Source organism: Clarias gariepinus, chromosome 22, assembly GCF_024256425.1.
Source record: "Clarias gariepinus isolate MV-2021 ecotype Netherlands chromosome 22, CGAR_prim_01v2, whole genome shotgun sequence".
Classification (NCBI taxonomy): domain Eukaryota; kingdom Metazoa; phylum Chordata; class Actinopteri; order Siluriformes; family Clariidae; genus Clarias; species Clarias gariepinus.
The window spans coordinates 22,679,757-22,702,788 of record NC_071121.1 but is presented as its reverse complement, the minus strand read 5'-3'; positions in this window follow the sequence as shown (position 1 = coordinate 22,702,788).

The window sequence follows — 23,032 nt, the reverse complement described above, 5'->3', positions numbered from 1 at the left end:
AGAAGCTGTTAATTGGTCATTTTTCAGGCTGATAACTCTAAATAAACTTCTCGTCTGCGGCAGAGGTAGGTTTTGGTCTCGTCCTCCTGGGACGGCCTTCATGAGAGCCAGTTTCATTATGGTGCTTGACGGATTTTGCAAATGCACTTGACAATAATGTTCTTGCAAGAACTATTACAGAAAGGCTGACCTCTGTGTTTTAAAATAACAAATAACTGTTGTTTTTTGTTGTTGTTACATAATTACCTAATTCCATATGTGTTATTTTATAGTTTTGAAATCCACAGTATTCTTGTATAATGTAGAAAATAAATCACTAAACAAAAACAAAGAAATTTGCAAGTTACCCCAACCTTTGGAACGGTAGTATATGTTCATTGCACTTGCATGTGACATGAATGCGAATGGTCATACTGAAAATTAACTTTTGCTTCGGTGCTCGCTGTTGTCAGCACAAGGATTTCATAGCAGTTCTAGCAATAGCTGCTAAAAACAGCTAAAGTGAGGTATCTGGCTCTCTTCCTTCTTCTGGATCTCAACAAATAAAACCAACTTACTGCAATTCTGATCTGACCAAAAAAATCTGAATTAGACAATATGGATTGTAATGTGAACAACTTAAAACTCTAAAGTGCTGCTGTATTGCAAAGATGAAGCCATGGCGGAATCCAATCAGCATCACTATCAATAAGTAACGAAAAGCATTAATCAAGATGAAAATGGACCAAAGTGGAATTAGTCAAAGGTTAAACTAAAGAAAAAATGGTTTAGTCAGCATTTTAACATTAAATGAAATGCACAATTTTAACACATATAAAAATAAATCTTGGGTACAATTAAATATTACATTGTGATTATTAAGATTACTTTAATCCTGTTTCTCAGGATGGATTTTTTTTCCCTTAACTTTAATATCCCTGTTGATGATGTGCTATGCAGCAACATGGTTAAACCTGGTGCAGTGGAGTAGAAAATACATCTTTGAGTCATTTACTTTACCTCAAATACCTTGGTGAGAAGAAACAGCGGTGCCAAGCTGACTGTGGCCAGCCACCAGGACGCACCACAGTGTGATGCCCAAAATCCAGCCTTTCACTGCCTTTTGGGAACTGACGTGAAAAAAAGCACCCATAAATATGACTAGGTATTTATTTATGTATTCTGTGGTTTTTCACCATTCTGCCTTCAGGTGTAGGGTTTTCAGTAACTGGGGTCCTATGCCACTGTCTCAGAGTACTGGAACAAGTCAATGGGCCTTTTTGTTTTGATACAGATGCTGCTTTAGTGTACTCTTTAGAAGAACATATTAATAGAGAACATGATACGGGAAAATAATCAGGAATGGGAGATATGAGATTTTTCAAGGTTGCTACTAGCATATTTTAAATAGAAATACATAATTTTGAAAATAGTTCCAAAAATGTAATCAAATGCACCATGTTAACCTCAAGCAGAGCTCCAAAGGTGGCTAAAATGTCTGCAGCTTTTATCTCGTTTCTCTAATTTCTGTGGCCTCTATCCTAAACAATGTAAATTTTAAAGATATAAACCTGATGTAAGGTAAAAGCTATTAAAAACCTATTTTTACCATGAATGTGATTATGTGACCATGTCACCAATAATACCTTTTGATCACATTTTGGTACATTGTGATCTGGACCTATCAGGCCCGCAGTGCTCTTTGTGTACAGTATGTTAGCTCTACGTCTTGTGCAGATTGGGACCTCTGGTGTTCAAAGGTTACAGCTGCATTAGATGCAACAGTTGTGTTTTGCCGTACCGTTTATCCATGTATACTTAAATATAATTGCGGAAAGTCCACAAAAACAGGTATATTCTGTTATCATTTATGTTATCGCCGATTTATATAAAATCAGGCTCCAAAGAATTTCCTGTGTCTGACAATTTAAAGTTACAGCTTTACCCATGACTGTTATAAAGTGCCAAAATTTCTTTTGCAAAGCTTCAACATATCAACAATAATTTTTTTTTTATTATATAAAGTTTAGCTTCCACCATAGTCCTTCTATAACTTGTTACTGCAGAGCAACTGAATTAAAGCTTTGTCTTGCCGGGAAAAAATTGCATCAGGACTGCTGTTATAGAAAATTCACTCACGCATTGTCTATATCCTGTGTACAGAATCGAGGGGGGCCTGAAGCCTATGCCAGGAAACTTAGGGCACGAGGCGTTGCAACACCCTGGACAGGGTGCCAATCCATCACACACTTGCAGACACACAAACACTCTGACACTATGAGCAATTTGGGAATGACAATTAGCCTACTGTATCTGCAGGACTGTGTGAAGAAACCGGAGAACCAAGAAGAAACCCACTAAGCACGGGGACAACATGCAAACTCCATGCACACAGAGGCTGGAATAGAACCTGGCCTGGAAATCGAACCTGGACCCTGAAGGAGCAAGGCAGCAGTGCTAACCACTAAGCCACTGTGCCGCCCAAATTCTTAGTATATTTGAAAATTCAAAAGAATTTATTTATACAAATTTTAATGATCTTTTGTAACACAAGCAACATTGCCAGTAGTATTTGGCTATGGCATGCATTGAATTAAATACTTTCCATTAAATTATAATGCTGTTATGCAACTACGACCTATTCATCATAGTTGACCCCATCAAATTTTCTTCATAATTAGAGCTAGCATAATAACCGTATAAAATACCTCTAAATCTACATTACACAGTGACTGATTGCAAATAATCTCATTCAAATAGCATGTTTGCCAGCCCTAACAGCCAGCGAAAATGAATGTCAGCTGTGGTTTATTGATTTCTCTAGACAAAATCTTACTTATGGCAGTCTGGGAAAACCCAGGGGATGCCAATGTGGCTGAATTCTGTCAACGAGTAAATTATTACATGCTTTGACAATGTAAAAGATTAATAAGTTTTTAATCAGACTGATATTTGCTTTTTAATCTTGCCTATTTTCTGGCATCCTGCATACATAAGATCAAGTTCAGCTAAGAAGAGATTTTCCTACAGATGTCTAAATCTTTACCAGTTATTTCCTAGTGAAATTCAAAGTAAAATGGAACAAAACTGCCCCTGACCTTTATTAACCCCTAGGAAAGGACATACAGTAATAACACTCTCACTCATTTACTCACTCACTCACTCACCCACCAAGACCTGGGAGAACATGCAAACTCCTCGCATACCGAACCGAGGTGGGAATCAATGCAGTTACAGAATCAAAATCCAAATATTAATAGCAATTGCACAAGGATTTCTGTTTTAAATTTTGAACATTACTCAATTAATAAATAATCGTTAAGCATGCCTAGGACATATTTTTATATTATCCTGGGAAATTAGTAGACCTTGCTGCTGATTTAATGTGTTACTGTATTTGGGCGCTGTGTAACAATAACTATATTTTGCCAAACCATATATCCCTAGAGAGTTATGTATGACTAAGCATGAGGGTGAAATTTCTGTCCAAGCACAATACAATTGGCTCCAGTTATTTTCTCTTTCTGAACTATGAACATTGTGAAATAATTGATAATATTCACTTCATTTTGTGCATGTGGTTTGAGGCCTAAATTTCTCGTCAGTGAGACATATTTTCAGAAAGTAAAACATATTTTACATACCATTTATTAAATGCGGAATGGTATGAAAAAATAGCCACACACTCCAGTTTCCTTTTTTTTCTTGTGTATTATTTTTTACATTCTGGCATTACCATTTTATGTCACACTGCAACAGCAATGCATATAAAAGAAACCCAGAAATTTATTACAGAGTGTCAGAGAATCAATGGCTTTGGCCAGAAACTCTTACCTGAGTTCCGATCACACCTGTCCCCCATTACCCTCTCTCCATGTAAACACAATCTGTACTTTGCCTTCTTTGCAAAATATTTCTCAGTGTTTATTTTTTTGGTTTTTATTTTTCTCTGCTTTTTTATTTGCTGTTCACCTGACTTTTGGTTTTTGTATTTGTCTTTTTGTTGATGTTTGTAAAATGCCTGACTTTGTGCCCGTTTTTGAATTATGCTCTCAGAAACTTTTGGTAATGTCGGCTAAAACAAATGATAAGTTGCATTTGCATCAGTTTCAGCTCCCATTTGCGACAAATTACTTTGCCCTAGATTCCTTATGGGAGAGACGCATCAGCCTTTAGTAGAAATTAAGGCTAAGGTAAATGTAATTTTAAACATTTAAACATGATCAAAATATGGCTTGCATGGAAGACAAGATCTACTAGATCTAGATGTGTTCATTAATGTACACTAATGTTGACTAAGCACTTCAATGTTGAAAGTAAGATGTCCCAGTCTACCTGGCCATGCTGTTAACCAGTGCTTGGCACTCCCAGATTCACACTAACACCATGTTAGTTAGATTCACATTAATTCTCCATGCCAACCTGGAACATAATCTGATCCACGTTAGAGAAGACAATAAATGACATCTGGCCACTATAGGTACTGCATTTTGGGCCATCTTGCATGTCTTTAACTTACCAGTTTCTTACTATTGACATTTTCAGAGACAAGCTGGGCCAATTTATAATTGCCTGCATTGACAACATATTGATCTGCTTCCTTTCATATGGAACCCACAACTGCCATGGGTTGCAAGTGCTCCATAAATGTTAAAAAATGAGCAATATATGTGAAAAGGGAAAAGTGTCATTGTGACATGAGCCAGAGCCCTTTCCTGGAGTACATAATGAAAAATACTCCTTCTAAATGCAGAAGGAGTTTTTATGAACCAGAACAAAGTGTCCACACTCAAGTTGGGGGCCTCCAAAAACTGTCAAAGGATCTCCTAGGACCTCTTGGCTTTGCTAATTTTTACAGAGGGATCATCAGAAGGTTAATTTTTCTTGATGCACACTCTGACTTCCCCACGAAAGGGAACCAACTGCCACCAATGGAACCTCAGAGCAAAGGAGACATATCATAAGTAAAAAGATGCCCATTCTAGATAGCAGTTTAGAGACAAACCAAAAACAAACTAACCTGTTGCATTATTGCAACTGTCTCTGGAAGAGAGGAAACCGTGGGTTATTGGCAATCAAACTAGCCATGAAGGAGTGGCAACAAAGGCTTGACGAAATTAACGAAATGCCAATTTTTATTGACCATGAAACCTGGAATACCCCAAGTTAGCAAAACGATCACAGGGCATAGTTCTTGTGCCTTCTATGTTTCATTTCATCTTTTTGTTCTGGCCAAGTTTTAAACACATAAAAGCGGACTTGCTGTCTGGTCTCCTTGACATTCCTAGACAACCTAGCAATTAAATCCTTCCGCCTAACCATGTTTTCTGAAAGCAGTTTCCTGGGACATAGACCAAGAGATCACACAACCACAGCCTCAACGAGTCACCAGTACCTGCCACCTAAGCAAGAGGTTTGTGCCTACAGCTTTGTGAGAGAACGCATCACATGGCACCACACACAGAACAAGCTTCTGGTCATTCAAATTGTATAGCACTTACCACCTGCTCCAAACCAATACTTAAGGCCTAATATGAGGCCAATTTGACATATGCCCATTTGACCTCTAATGCAGTGGAACAATTCTACATGCTTTACCAGCAGGCAAGCTCATGCCACTAACAACGCCCCCGTGTCAGGGTTATATTGTAAATTGCCACATTGTCATTGATTTCATCACAGATATGGGCAGGGAAAACCAGAACATGGTTGATCAATTTAAAAATCTTTATGTCTGGTTTTCTGCCTGGGTTACCCATAGCTTTTGAAGCTGAGATCATTTTAATCACCATAATTAATGTTCTGGTAATTTGGAATGACCCAATTCAGTGTGGTCAGTCTTCCTGTAAAAGCTGAGGATGAACATTAGCCTAATTCTTTCCCATGCCTTGACAGTGTCAGTTCCTTTAGGAACTCCATGATCATCCCTTGAAAATGCTCAAAAGCTTGGTATGGCTTGGAAGTGCAACTATGATTCTCAGCACAACGTAGTTAATAGGTTTCTGCTAAGAAATATAGGACAATATGCCTATTTATCTCTTCAAGGGGGCCACTTGTGTGGTACCATGTGAATTCAGACTACCACTAAATGTTCCTGGCCTGTGTTCCTGTACATAATAATTGTTTATGCATGCATGCAGATTCCTGACTCATTGAGTCTTTCTGACTATGCCTATGTCCATCTGCTGATGTTTTCCCATCCTTGACTTCCTTTAAATCTGCCAACTTTTAAACTTTGAAATCACAAATATGGCATGGTTTGTGCCTCCATGCTATAAGACACAACAAAAACATGAAACAGCAATCTTTTCTGTAAACCCATGAAGTGGAATAATATTTCCCTGCCCAACTCTTGGTGTGTATTACATTTTCCTATGTTTCAGTCCCGACGCCTGCCCCCTGGCAGCACCTTAGTTTATTGGTACCTTTTGGCCAATTTAACTCTAGCCTGAAAATATGATTTGCAAGCAGACAACCAAACATGTAAGTAAAATCCTTTAAATAACAGCATCTGCCAAATCCCATAAATGTAAATTTTAAAGCTGAGGCACAATCTCAGTATTAAAAAATCTCTATAATAGTTCCACTTACTATTAATAAGTTTAGACATGTCATTGAATTCTTTTCTTAATATTGTTATTGTCCAAACTGAACTGTTTACCCTATCTTACCCTTCTGCACCCAGGCCAATAATATGACATAAAAGAAAGGCCAACACTATTATTTTGTCATTTTACTTTTATTGTCTGAAAGAGAAGGCTCTAAATATCTTATTTCTTTTGGCACATTCGCTGAACACTGATTTATTATGAGTATTAAACTTACTCTATAATTTGGGGGGGGGGGGGGATAATTATTCTCAGAGGACTGAGGAAAAATATCTGATGCTTAATAAATACTGACTTTTAACTAAGGCTAAATGAGGCACTACGTAGACACTGCTGAAAAAAAATGACAAGCGAGATGAATTCGACCTTGTTCAAGAGGTCAGATGACAGGTAAAGTGACTCATGCAGAATCCACTCAAACCAAATATTTCCAGTAAATATTCATCCCAAACACAAATCCCAACATCCCAACACAGGCCCGAGTGATTGAGTCAAAGGCTTAGATAGCTGGCATTCACCTTACTTAAATACTGGAGAAACTCGTCTGAGATATGTAGCTTTTAAATTGAATTGTGTAATGCGGTTTGCTTAAAAAAATAAAAAACACACACATACACATGACAGCTATGCGAGCATGCTCCGACTCATTCGCGTTTCCCCGTGTGCAGTGCATGGAGGCTGCCAAGGTGCTTGCGAAACCCACGACAGAGCTCGTTGACAGGAATTTCCCATTGCTCCGCTATCAGCATCAGATGAGCTGAGTGATCACAATTACCTCTTGCCCAAATGCTTAGAGCAGCTCTCCTCCAACTGCCACCATTTCGAAAATAGGCAACGCTAATGAAAGATCTCTTTGTGAATGCTTGACGTTCTTCGTTCCTTAACCGAGAAGCCCTTAACAGAGTCTAAATGGATGTTTAATAATGAGCATACCTATATATACCCTACGTCTTTGATGCAAAAATCAAACAAATAGAAAAGTACATCAATTTACAAAAGAAGGAAAACGCATGAGTGAGTTATAGGGATGTCACTTCTGGCAGTATTATCCCGAAGATTTGTATTGTTGAAGCACAAAATTAATTCAGATAGTGTTACAGCCTTAATGAGGTGGATTTAGTTATCCAGGTCTAATTAGACTTTACCTTGGAGATGTTTCACGACTTCATCTGAGCACACACCCTTTAAGATACATACTGTAGTAACTATTCTCGTATAATGTGAGACTCTCTGTCTGACCAAATGTATGATCTTAACCTGAGAAGTCCAGATTTCTTCCACCGATGTTCAGGCAAATAAAAGGTGGTTTATTTCCATACTCTGTGGCTTCGACAGGCTTTTGATCACAGACCGAATCTAAACATTGCTCGTGTCGGCCCAAAGACCAGACCAAATATGCGGCTTATTCGATTTTCTGCTTTTGCAAACCAAACAACTATTCTCATCACGGGGGGGACGGGTATTTTGGAAGGAGCTACAAGTCCCCAAGTCTTGCTTCACATTTCCTATTTGTCAGCACTTCCAAACATGGCCACCTGGAGGGATGGGAGCAGACAGAGAGGCTCTTTCGCTGAGCGACGCCGAGCTTCTGTATATTATGTTTTGTGCATGCTTCGGATTTTTTCATGGCGACCCACGTTACTCTAAACAACTCCACGCTGCCTCATCCTTGCTGATACCAGCCGGCTGCAAGCAAACTGGTTGCCATAGCTGTGACTCTTTTACATTGGACCAGAGAAAAGAACAGGATGAGTGAAATTCTGATGGGTTGTGTATTTTATGCAGGATTAAAACATTTTTATTACTCTTTATAATTTTTATGTCAGTGTCTTTCTTGGTCTAGTTTTATTATTAAACTGTCCCACTTGTGTTTCATATTGTCTTTTCTGTCGCTTTTTAATTTCTACACTTTCTTTAATTTATACGGTCTCTCTCTCTCTCTCTCTCTCTCTCTTTCTCTCTCTCTTTTTCTTTATCCACTTCTCAATTTATCCCTCTGTTGGTAGCCAAAGCCCAGTTAATAAACGTCTTTGACAGAACTCTCTCCAAGCTTACTTTACACTGAGCAGTGCTGTAAAGCTCTGGAATGAACAAAGTACACAGACAGTGAGCAGCGACTGATTTTCCTATAAATTGTGAGCAGGAGCTTTTGCTCAGACCAGGAGGCTCCTGCAAGGCACATAGAGTCTGCCAGGAATGAAAACTACGCTTTTCTCTCCTTCTCTTTTGTCTTTCTTTTGCATTTAAAAACATTTAAAGACACAGCTTAAATTTAAAGCAGACTATTAGTATTAAAGACTTTGAAATGTATTTTAATATATGTATAATCAGAAATGTGACATACAGAAGATAGACATATATGTGTGTGTGTGTGTGTGTGTACTGATTATATAACATCTTAGACAGAGACCTCTGACCGTGTGCTTAACAGTTTTGTGCATTTCGACCTCAGCACACCTCTTATCAAAACTCCTGCCTTTTTTTCTGCTCTGGAGAATTTTAGGCTATTTGTTTATCTATTACAGACATAAGTATGTTGTAACACTCCAAGATTTCTGCTTTGTACAAGTCAACCTGACATTCAAGTCCAACTGGGACTCGTGATGAATTTGCTGATGAATTAAGGCGTGAACCTTCATTAACATACAATTTAAATGGTGCAAATGTTTTTAAAAAGGCCATGTCTGTGAATGACAATCCGGGCCAAAGTGGCTCGGAGCCTACAGTACGTCAGTCGTTCATTGACGAAACACCTTGAAATTCGACAGATACCTCGTTGCCAACTTGTGGAAGAGGCGCATCTGTCTGTGGAAACTGTACAGACAATCATTCACCAACACCACTTGCACATTACAGGAACTTGGAACTGGGAGTTATTGCCACATTCTCCGTATAGGTTTGACCTCGCTCCAAACCATTTCCACAGATTTGGGCTAGAGACCGCCATTTCAGATGTCAAGCAAGCAGTCAGATCATGGCTCCAGCATACTGAGAAAACTTTCTACCTTGATGGTATTCAAGCACTAATGAAATTCTGGGATAGGTTTATTGGTGCAGCAGGGGTTGTGTATCGAGAACTTCAGGTAGCTTTTATGCTCATAACTGTGTTCAGTTATTCTGTGTAATCAAAAGTCCTGGTTTGACTTGAACGGCCCACGCACACAATATTTAAATTTATGCCTCAGATTTTTTTTTTATTTAATTCTTCTTCTTCTTAATATATTTAGTTGATTTTAATAATCAAAATATAAACAAGGAAACTGTCCAATTTAAACCACCTCAACTTGAACAAGGCAATTACTCACTATAAATGCATCACAGTCTTCACCGTTATACAAGTATGCAGAAATATAAACATGCAAGTTATATAGAAAAAATGAAAACTATTATAGACTAAACTTATTGCCATTTTTCTCTCTTACAATTTTCTCCTTTATTATCTATCATTGTGAGTCAGAAACCAAATCAAGGACAAAAGTCTTATAAAAAAGTATCATAAAATGTTCAGCCACATTGTTAGACTAACTACCTTAAAGACGTATGTACGCCAGCCAGACGCATTGCATTTAGCATGCGGCATGTGATGACACACGGTGGCTGTTTGAGTGTCCCCATAATTACCCAAGCCCTGACACACATCTGTCAGTGCCTGGCTGCTCACGCTAGTGGCTGGCTCTCCACAGGGCGCATGCTGTGGTGTGTTCAGGTTGGCCAGGTTGTGTGGGACTGTGGGAGGCCTGAGTCGGAGCCACTGGTTTAGATTGGTATCGTCTTAATAGTTCCCAAGGCTCCTGTGAAACCATAGGAGCGCAGAGTATGCTGATCTCTGTGAATCTGTGTCACAATTAGAGGCAGTTGCATGTTTGAATCGGAGACAGACATCCACACACAATGCACCCTTGTGGAGCCAAGAACAGTTTGTCATAATAGTGTACAAGGGCGGTTTTATGGTCTTCACCTGGTATGTTTTTTTTGTTTTTTTTAAATAGCAGTCTGTAATTTTAAAGCCAATTTTCTATCTGATGAAACAATGTACAAATAATGAGTTTATATGAGACTTATAGGCAAAAGTGTTAGAAAGTACATTAAGAAACTATTAAAACTCTGTCACAAAAAAGTCACAATTCATCGTCTATATCACTTTATTTTGTATACATGGTCGCGGGGGGCCTGTAGCCTATTTTAGGAGACTTATGGCACGAGGCGGGGTACACCCTGGATGGTGTGCCAATCCACACACTACGGCCAATTTGGGAATGCAAATTAACCTAACCTGCATGTTTTTGAATTGTGGGAGGAAACCGGAGTACCCAGAGGAAATCCACCAAACACAGGGAGAACATGCAAACTCCATTCACACAGATGGGAAAATTTACTATACAATGGTCACTTTAATACACCTGTAAACCTGTGCATACAATAATTTTTTTTTAAATCAGCCAGTCATGTGGCATGAGCACAATAGACAGAATTACACAGATGTAGGTCAAGCTTTTAAGGTCATGTTGACATCAGAATGGTAAAAAAAGTAATGTCTGTGACTTTCATCATTGCATGTTTGTCAATAATGCTACTGTAGATGTACTAGTTTAGGTATTTCATAAACCACATTGAGAGGTGAGAGTAGAATGGTTAGATTGGTTTAAGCTGACACTCTTTACAACTGTGGTGAGCAGAAAAGCATCTCAGGAAGCACACCACATTATACCATGAGGCGTATAGGCTTCAACAGCAGAAGAATCACACTGCTGTAAGCCCAGAAATGTAAACCTCCTACAGTGGCTATGACTATAAACACCGGTGGTCTTCTGCTTTTGTAGATTATCCATGTCATAATTCAACATCTTCAGCATCCAACTTTAATATGTAGAAAACCATTTTATTTTTTAAATTTATCCGAAGTTAACCAGATATGCAAGCTCTTCTGAGGAGTTACACGAAAGAAGCCATTTCTGAGGTTAACCCACAAAAAATGCAGCAGCTAAAGTTAAACAAGCATCATTGAAACTGCAATTGGAATCATGTGTTGTGGTCAGATGAGACCAAAATTTTACTTTTTGGCTGTGCATACTATCAGCATGTTTGGCAAAAGAAATATACCATATGCAAGGATAAACCCCTGAACCCACTGAATATTATGGTGGTGGACCGTGGGTATTTGCAACTAGTTTCTGGCTGGTGGTCCAGGAAGTATTGTAAGAAAAGATTGATCGCATTAGGAATTTTGCTATGTACCGGGAAACTCGTGCCCAAAACCTGCCTCTTAATATTTTCACAAAATAGAGATCTCAAATATACAATGAGATCCAAATGTCTGAGACTATCGGTAAAAATCTGTTCATGCTGTATGCACTGTGTTACAAATCACAATATATTTTTTTGCAGTAATTCAAGTGAAAACTGGAACTTGTGATAAAATTTCTGTTGAATGAAGATGTAAAACTGATTGACATTTACTTCAAGCACAGTACGGTGATGAGACTCATAGCCGCAATGAAATTATGCAAGCTGTTCAAGACAAGCTGTTTTCTATCTGTATGTCCGTGAATGATGATCCCAGCCAAAGTGGCTTGCACCACACTGCAAATGTTCCTGTAAACATTCTGGGGGTAGAATGCGTGATCCTTGAAAATCGACAGACAACTTGTTGCCAATGCATCTGTTTGGAACTGTACACACCGGCATTCACGAATATTACAGGAACTCTACTGGGAGTTCCTGCCATATCCCTCAATCCATTGCTCGATCCAAGCCATTTCCACATGTTTGGCCCACTGAAGGAGTTCCTGGGAGGCCCAGGTTTCAGACATAAATTAGGCAGTCCCATAATGTTTCCAGTGTACTGAAAAAACTTTCTACCTTGATGTTATATAAGCACCAGTGAAACACTGGGATAAGCGCATTAGTGTAGGAGGGACTCTGTTATTTTGCACAATCAAAGGTCCTGGAAGAATGGAAACAACCTTGCAAACTGGAAGAACATGCAAACTCAAAATCAGGATTCAACCATGGATGTGTTTTTATCCCATATGTCTTTAACCCCTAACCAATAAAAAAATAAATAAAATCACCTTACAGTGATTCCTGGTGTACCAGCATCACATTCCTGATTGATTCTTTTAGAACAACGCATGCACAAATACCAGTGCCCCTGTCTCCTTGAGCTAACCAGTCATTTCCCACAGAGCTCGGCTCAATCAGTGCAGACAGACTCTACACTTCACAACGCCACTATGAGAACCATGTCAGGCATCCGGCACCAGCATGTGCCTCCTACCCACTCGGATGACTAGACAGGGATAACACTAATGATGTTAATAAGGCTAAATCTGCCCCCCATTATCTGCTCTCTGAGTGATAAGGAGAAAGGCTATGGCAGGGCTGACAGACAGAGATATGGAACAGACTGGAATATGAAATAAACAGATGGGAAATGCCCTTACATCTGCTTTTTGTGGTGTAACAGCTAAAACAATCTTTTTTTAAATTCTATTAATAAACCATAGAATCCATCATGCAAATCCGCTGACTTTCACAAGGTTTATTGACCTTATTTGTAGTTGAGTAAATCACAGCCTCTTTGCATTCAAAGCCAAGAAAGCATGTCAGATATTTTTGTCAAACAGGTAAAATTCTGATGTGATGTTACTCTATGTACTTATCTGCCCTTTTTGAGTTCTAGAGTAAAATAAACATAGAATTTTCTACATGGTTGAAAATGGTGGGAATGGTACAAACATGCACACCTTCTCAAGAACCTGCAAATAGGCAAGTGATGGATCAAATCCATCCAATCAACATGAACAGCGTTGTAACGGAGCGAGTGGACTGGTCCTTCAAAGGATAGTGCTGCAACTTGCCATTTGGTCTGCTCATGCCAATTAGCTAGAGCCAAAACTAGAATGTTTCACACTTACCATACCAACAATATGAAGTCAACAAGCTGAAGATAAAAGGATTGCGACTTTTCCTATTCAGTATGCAAATTATTTTACACATTTATGATGTTTTAAAATACTAAAAAAAGTTATCAATGTGGTGTCATATGTTCTTGGAACAGCTTTTTCTGTGCATTGTTTAAGCGTTCAGCTTGAGAGAAAACAATGTGCAATTCTTAGTTTTTGTTGCAATTTGGCCAAGTGTAGGTCAATATTTTAAGCTGTAACTGCTTTTTTTGGATCAAACAACATTGATGAACAACATTTTATTGTCTGGACGCTAGATGATTTGGGTGATGTCTGTGTGGATACTCATACGTCTTGGAAGGGAAGAACTCATAGATATGCTATTGTATTTGGTGCTTATGTCGCAGATGAAACTATTGTAATAGATTATAAGGTACACTGTAGGATAAAATGGTTTGTGGGGATCCTGAGGTTCACCATACCATACTGCTTAACTGTAAAATATTGTGGGTACACTAAACAAAAACTGTTGAGCCCTTGATCAAGGCTTTTAACCCTATCTGATGCAGGGGGTGCTGTATCCTGTCTGACCCTGAACTCTGACCCCAGCTTCCTAACTGGGATATGCAAAAAGAAATAAAAAAATTCACTATACTGTAAAGGACACATGGCAAATTATTAAATGGTAATGGTGTACTAGTCAGTATTGCCGACATGACCAAGTTTGTGATGTTTTCCCATTTTTTAACCATTAAAAACTTTAGATCATCCAAAGCATGACTTATAACTGGCTTGAATTAATACAGAATTGCTTCCACACCACTCTTGCTTGAGTAGCTATTGTTTGAAGAATGAATCGTGTTTCCATGATGTGTTGAACTCGTGTACTCGTCGCAGTTGCTGTTTGGTGATGTTGTTGAACACCTAGCCTCAAAGTGGCGCTCAGCATTTTTCCGGAGATAATTTTATTATTTTCTGTACAGGTATAATATTTATGTCTTGAAAATCAGGTTTGACCGTAACAACTAAAAGAATTTATTTATACTAAATGAAATGTTTTAGTGATCCTAAGTGAACACAATTAAATCTAAATGTTTGTTAGATGGTCCCTTTTAGATGACTACCGCTCGTATTAGAGGCACTTGTGGCAAGACATGCGTAATCATAAATTGCGCCACCTGCTAAATATGTCTGGATTACCACATAAGAGTGAGCTGTGTCTCTGCGTGATGAATATACAAGCATTAGCTTGAGCACAGATCTGTCTGACATGAGTTTAAGCCTGACAAGCACATGCATGTCTCATACGCGGTGTTGTCTCCTACATGGGGAGGAAAATGCAACGTGTTTTGCTTCATTTGCCAAAAATGCAGTCTGTTAACAGCATAAATACCTGTCAGCATGTCGGATTAAACTTGTACACAATCACCCTGTGGCAAGCATTCTTCTCCTTCTTCTTCTTCTTCTTCTTCAGCTTTTCAGCTTGGAGTGAAGGATGTAATTTATGCCTTGAAGAATGAATAGAAGCCAAAACAGTCTATACTCATTAAAATTAAACTTTTTAATTGAGGTCTAAGCACCATGGTCAAGTTGAGGCCTAACGCTTGTGGCTGAAATCAGAGCTTGTTTTAAAAAATTATGTAAAAATGAATAACCGCCGTTGTTGCATGTTTTTTTGTGCGCATCATATTTAATTTACAACATGGCTTCTTTTTCAAAAAATTTTATCAAGGAAAAAAAAACAAAAACCTAGAAGTCATTCTTTTTGAGGCAGAAGGCCAGAGAGGAGTAACGCAGGAGTGAGAGCGAGACAGCAGCCGCACAGGGAAAAACGTTGAAATGTGGCCTCGTCTGGTTCATAAAGTTCAGTGTCAACAATCCAAATGGATTCGTCTTCTCCCATCTGTGGCGGTATGTGGTGCGGTTTGACACGGCTTTGTGCAGCTCACATACACAAACACATGCCTGGCCACCCGGCCATCAGTCACTCTGCTCCTTGTTAGCGTGTTAATAAATGGCTGAACTGGCAACACCTCACTTCATTACAGGCTGACTATAGCACCATGGCACGCGGTTTTGGGGCAAGCGAAAGCATGATGACGGGGCTGCCACGAGCTCTCTTTCCATCTGTCAGCTCTTCACAGGCCCTGTCATGGAGGACAGAGTTACATTATTATATCAAAGCAACGGAGAGCATGTGTGAGGGCCACGTGCTGCCTGTAGCTCCGGGCCTTTCCGAAAGATAAAAAACTGTGTGTGATTATGAGTGACAGAAAAGCGGCAAAAACCTTGTCAGATTAGGCTAAGGAAATATGCTCAGCCATGCAGCGGTGATATGTGCGCGTTTTAACTTACTGAACTTTTGAGGATTTGAATCCCGCATTACTTTATAGCCCTCCCTTAAGCATGTTACTTTATAATTATAATGTTTTACATAGTACCAGTTTTATATAGTACCAGTCAAATGTTTTATATATATATATATACCATAAAAAGCAAACTGACTGTTGTTGTTATTTAATTACATAATAACACATATGTTATTATGTAATTAAATAACAACAACAACAGTCAGTTGGTATTTTAAGATCAGCTGTTCTGGAATAGTTCTTGCAAGGACAGTACTGCCAAGTGCATTTGTAAAACCCATCATGAAGCACCATGATGATGAAACTGGCTCTCATTAAGACCGTCCATGAAAGCAAGACCAAAACTTACCTCTGACTACAGTATGAGTAGCAGATACATCTCAATATCATTATTGCATATTTTGGATGCTTTCAGTGTTGTTTTACAATGTAGAAAGAAATAAAAATCAGGAAAGACCATGGATTTGAAAATTCTGTCGAAACTTTAGACTGGTAGTGTAGTGTAGGTGTTAAACTATGATGTCCGTTGGTTGATGCATTTTACATTTAAGTCTGTAAAAGAGAGTCTCTAGTTCCTGCATTCTCAAACAGTCAATAAGATTTCTGCTACATCAATTTAGAATGGAGGATTCATGCTTTGGTTTGCTTTGTTTCTCAGGAACATGAAAGGGAGAAAAAAAAGGGAAATTTGTTCTCGGATTAAAATACAACAAAAAATAGTTTACGTTTTTTTTTTATCTTTTAAAAAGTTTAATAAAATGTAAATAAGTCCACAATGGTGACATGTCGAAGAAGGTTGGATATGCAATAGATGATCAGTAGATAGATGATGTACCTCTAAACATTAGGGGTGTAAACCTTCGTTTTCTTCATGATATGATATGATACTAAATCCTGAATATTTCACAATAACAATCATTCAATTTAATTCAATTAAATTTTATTTACATAGCGCTTTTAACAATGGTCATTGTCCCAAAGCAGCTTCACAAAAATGAAAAGAAAACTTGAAAAGAAAATTTATGAAAGTGTGTACAGTATGTGTGTTGCCATTCAGGATAAATGTACTGGAATATGAGGTTATGGGATGAATTATGTGTAGGCCAGATTAAAGAGATGCGTCTTGAGTCTACTTTTAAACTGGAAAACTGTGTCTAAGCCCCGAACATTGTCTGGAAGGCTATTCCAAAGCTTTGGAGCTAAATATGAAAATGCCCTACCCCTTTTGTAGATTTTGATATTCTGGGAACTACCAGAAGTCCGAAGTTTTGTGATCTTAAGGAACGTGGTGGATTGTAGCGTACTGTATTAGAAGACTGGCTACATATGAGGAGCTAAACCATTTAAAGCCTTGTATGTGAGTAATAATATTTTGTAATTAATATTAAACTGAACAGGTAGCCAGTGCAGGGATGATAATATTTTGGTTATATTATCAGATTTTCTTGATCTAATGAGAACCCTGGCGGCTGCATTTTGGACTAACTGAAGCTTGTTTATTGAGGATGCAGGACAACCACCTAGTAATGCATTACAATAGTCCAGTCTGGAGGTCATGAATGCATGAACTAGCTTTTCTGCATCAGGTACGAATAAGATGTTCCTAAACTTGGTAATATTTCTAGGGTGGAAAAAGGGTGTTTTTGTGATAGTGGAGATATGATTTTTAAAGGACAAGTTACTGTCTAATATCACGCCCAGGTCTTTTACTGTTCAGCTGGTAGTAACAGTACATCCTTCTAGACGCAAGCTGCATTCTGAGAGCTGTTGTGTACTGGTTTTGGGGCCAATAAGTAATATCTCTGTCTTCTCTGAATATAGTAAAAGAAAGTTAACGGTCATCTAATCTTTTATATCCCGGACACACTCAGTTAGTCTAGACAACTTGGGTATTTTATCTGGTTTTGTTGAGATATATAATTGTGTATCATCAGCATAACAATGCAACTAATCCCATGTCTTCTAAAGATGTTACCCAAGGGAAGCATGTATATTGAGAACAGCAGAGGTCCTAAAACTGACCCTTGTGGGACCCCATATTTCACTGGCATTACACCAGACAGTTCTCCTTTTAGATCTACAAAGTGGTATCGATCAGACAGGTATGATCTAAACCATTTTAATGCCTGTTCCTGAATACCTATCTGATTTTGTAAGCAATCTATGCGAATATTATGATCTATAGTGTCGAATTCAGCACTAAGATCAAGTAAGACTAGTAGTTGAAATGCAGCCTTGGTCTGAAGCTAAAAACAAGTCATTTGCAATTTTAACTAGTGCTGTTTCTGTACTATGATGGGACCTGAAACCCGACTGAAATTCTTCGGAGATTTCTACGAGGATAAATTATGAGAATGTAAAAGTTACAGGCAAATTAACTTACAAGCCTAAAATTATTTACTTTTTTTATGCAGCCTTTTATATATTTTTATATATTTTTTATATTACAATATATTTACTCAGATAAAAAAATGGGATTTGACCATCTGATCTACTTACTGTACTGTAGCTACTGCTGCTTTCTCATTAGGATTCTAAATTCCTGTAAATAGTTAAAAGCCATATTCAAATAAACTTGTTTAGGTCATTTCCAATTTTATTATAAAGCTGGACATCATGGCCACAGTGATATGAAATGATAAAAATCTATCATACTGTCATTTGTGCATTTTTTCCTCTTAACTTTCCTCTTTGTTTCTGAATGGCAAAATTTTATGTGGAGATACATTTTGTCTAACATGATCTTATGTTAGCTTTCTCCACATTTGCATACATGTGAAACATTAAAAATTGGTAGCATTTACATACCACCGATCTGGAATACTTTACTGATAAACATTCATCAGACACCATCTATACATTCTCTCACTTACTCAATCATTATCTATATCGCTTTACCCTATATACAGGGACCTGGAGCCTATCCCAGGTGACTTGGGGCACGAGGCGGGGTACACCCTGGACAGGGTGCCAACCCATCACAGGACACACACAAATATACACTCACACACTCATTCACACACTATGGTCAATTTGGAAATGCCTATTCAATTAATTTGCATGTTTTTGGACTGTTGAAGGACAACCAGAGTACCCGAAGGAAACCCACCAAGCACGGGGAGAACATGCAAACTCCATGCACACAGACCCCTAGGCAGGAACTGAAGCCAGACCCTGGAGGTCTACGGCGACATTGCTAACCACTAAGCTACTAAGCCTTTGTTATGTTTTATTATTATTATTATTATTACTATTATAATAAAAGTGATTGGTAGGACACTGAATAATACGATTTAAGCCAAAAACCTGAATAATAAGGTCGGACAGTGTGTTGACAGTAGATACTTGGCAGACAGATAGTAGCATTTTGAAGACAATCCAATGTTTGTGGCTGTAAATTTCAGGGCACAAGACAGGTTTACAGTCCTGTCCTGGCAGAAGAAATTCCACATCTAAACTTTCCAGACTGGAGGAGTGAAAGTGACTCCCCTGTCTCTAGCGCATGCGAGTGGCCTTGTTGCGATATTCATCAGTGGGGATAACCTCTGACCCCAGAATCATATGACACTGTGTGCTGCAGATCCTGTTGTAGCCAGCCAGTCTGACTGTGGCAGCATCTCTCTCTCTCTCTCTCTCTCTCTTACTCTCTCTCCTGCTTCCCCTCCCCCATATTTCAGTTTCTCTACATCTCCAGCTTATTCCTTTTTGGCCTCTTTTACTGAAATACCTGCTGCTCTTTTTTCTGTGTGCTGGTTTGTCTCTCCTTTTCCTTTTCTGTCTATCTAACTATCTAACTATCTATCTATCTATCTATCTATCTATCTATCTATCTATCTATCTATCTATCTATCTATCTATCTATCTATCTATCTATCTATCTATCTATCTATCTATCTATCCATCCATCCATCCATCCATCCATGTTATTCTCCCTCTCTTAGTCTGTTATATTCCTGGTCTTTTATTCTCCATTTATCTGACTCATGCTCATTCTCTCTCTCTCTCTCTCTCTCTCTCTCTCTCTCTCTCTTTCTCTCGCTCTCTCTCTTCATGAGATTGCACTTCTTAAATGCATTTTAGGGACGTTACACAACTAGAAATGCATCTGGGTCTCCTAGGCATTATAGTGAAACCCCTCCCAACAACTGACACATGTGCTCCATTAATGCCAGTGTTGGCATTTTTTTCGAGATCACAGAATGAAAGAATAACAGAATACAATTCAGATCTAAGCCACATGAAACCATCAGGTGTAAATGGAATATTTCTCACTATCTTTTGGTCTATCCAGGTCTCCATCCAGCAAAAGAAATAAAACCCTTAATCCCACCTTTCCACTTATAGAATTAGCATTACTCAGACTCTCAAAGTTCTCATCCTTCCCCAGTAGCCGAGTCTAGACGCTGCTTTTCCACACCATGTGACACAGAACTGGCTGAAGAAAACTCTATCTCCGTGTCTTTCGTCTCTGGGGCTGGTCCACACAGGCGCCCCTTAAAAGACCTTCATCCTAACAGATTTGATAACCAGAGAGGCACCGGCTGAGCTGCATGTTTCTGAGATATTTGCCATGCGTAAGCCACAAGGCAATTATACTTATAGCCTTTAAGGCATCACTGTGCCACACACAGTCATAAATGGTGGTTTGCATGTAATCTATGTGTGTGTGTGTGTGTGTGTGTGTGTGTGTGTGTGTGTGTGTGTGTGTGAGTGTATTGTTCATCTTAAAGCATGATCCATGCCCTAAAGTGTGCATAATTATAACCAGTAATTATCTCTGCACAGGGATTTGGAAATGCACTTCTCAAAATCTCTTAGCCGTGGAGGTTTTTGAAAACCACAGTTTCATTAATGAGTCTGATCTTTAAAAAAACATCCTAAAATAATTTGAACAACATAATCCAGCATCATATTCTGAACCACAAACTGACCCTAGGCCTAAGTTTAATGGAAAGTGTAATGATAAATCTTGCTCGATCATATTGTTTACATAGAGATATTTGATTTCTGCAAATGCAAAATGCAAATGAGACAAATGCAATGTTTTCCCCCCAAAAGTAAGCAGCAAATAGCATGTAAGCGAATAATCATCACATACAAATGTCCCATCTACACTTTTGTAATGACAAATAAGCAGTATCTCTTTATGTGCAAACATCTTATATGACAAATAATAAATAACTATTGCATAATTATCTTCTTTATAATCAAGAAACAAATAATCATGGCAAATTATTATATGGCAAATAAACAAATTACACTTAAAGATCTTGTACAACAATAACAACAAATACAGTATCTGTAAATAGCTACTGTGTTCAAATATGTTACTGTATATACGGTATTTAACAACAAATGAACAATTAATGATTATATACAGATGTTATATAACAAATATAAACAAATACAATCCATCGACAAATCTAATCAGTCATACAGATAAATGAGTTTACTTATGTTGTACACAACATAATAGTATTAATAATTCTTATTATTAACTCCTTACACAGCAAGTAAGATAAATAATGACTACACACCTACAATTAAAAACTAAGAATTATTATATACATGGCAGTGGAAATAAGAACAATTTTATAGATGGAAAACAGACAGACAAATAAGATTGAGAGAGAGGGGGGTGTTCAAGCCAAACTGGGACTTTTGATTATACTATATAATCCACTTCTGCACTATATAGATACATGGATAGATGGATGGATTAATGTGCAACATAAAAAAAAAAAACATTTGACCTGACATTCCTGGAGTGCAGTATTAGGTTTTTATCTTGTATCTTTTAAAAACGTATCTTTATAAAACATGGTCTTGCTACAGTTACAGTACAATAACAGAAAAAGTCCTTCTTGAATGTTCAGATGAAAGTTGCACAGCCTTAATCACCAAATCTGCAAGTATAACGCAACCGATGAATGATGCTCATTTTTCTCGTCAGCCATCCAAAACCTGTAACTATCAACAGCCAAGTGGCCAAGCCTCCTGCCACTCTTCCCTTTCCCATCATATTCAACCCACTGACAGATCAGGGGTTATGAAGCATTCTTTATAAATTAGTCATATTGGAAGCGGAGCGGAGAGAGTGTGTGCGTGAGAGCAGCCAGGGCTAATAGGAGTGAGCCGAGAGCGTGAGGGGACATGTTGGGCTGCCGTGCCCTGCTGTGCTTGGGAGGCGCTGCTCTAATTAACGCCTGCTGGGGTAACGCTATGCACGGCGCAGTCCCCCCACCTCTCAACCCTACAACACCAACAAAATATGCTTACGGAGTGTGAGGTAGCGCAAGCTGGGAATCATCACACCAGGGCCTGAGACTTGGCATCAGGTTGTTTCACACTGCACCAATGACGGCAAAGTTCTTCGAAAGTCTTTTGGGATTCTAAGTTCTTTTCTGAGTCAGGTTCACACAAACAACATGTAACATAATATGGTTGAATATTTAACACTATTTTTTTTTTTTTGGCATTAATCCACACCCTACACTGCACCAGAATTTCAACATGAACACCTTCTGGGGGTATATTACCATAAGTATGAATTTACTCCTAAGAATTTAAGATAATTAAAATTAATGTGTAATGAAGAACAGCTCCAGGGTTCCCAGGTCGATCCTGAGCTTGGGTTACTGTTTGTGTGAAGTTCTCATGTTCTTCACATCTTTGTATGCTTCCTGCAGGTTCTCTAGTTTCAACTCACCCCTAAGGGAAAAAAATAAAAAATGTACCCTTAGGTGTTAATGTGTATCCATTGTGCCCTGCATTGTGTCCCCACATCAGCTCCACCACAACCCTGGTGAAAATAAAGCATGTTGTGGAAGATAAAAGAATTCCTTGGACGTATATATGAATTTGCAGATGTATTGCTAGAAAGAAAAAAAAAACGTAGCTAATCCCAGGAGGAAATCTATCGCTAAACTAAACACGAGGGTTAAGACCCTCCTGCACAGTTGTTGTCTGCCATCAGGACATACAGTATGTGAGGTAATAGCGAAAGGACAGTCCAGGCTTTTGGTGAAACGGCTTGTTTTTGCTTGGTTTACAGTATGTTTTTGAGTGATGACATAGCACTGGAGTTGCGTCGCTATTTCCAGTGGCCTAGCTGGTAGGCCACTTATAGCACGCTAGCATAAATGCTGCTTTGTCAGGATTTTTCCAAGTA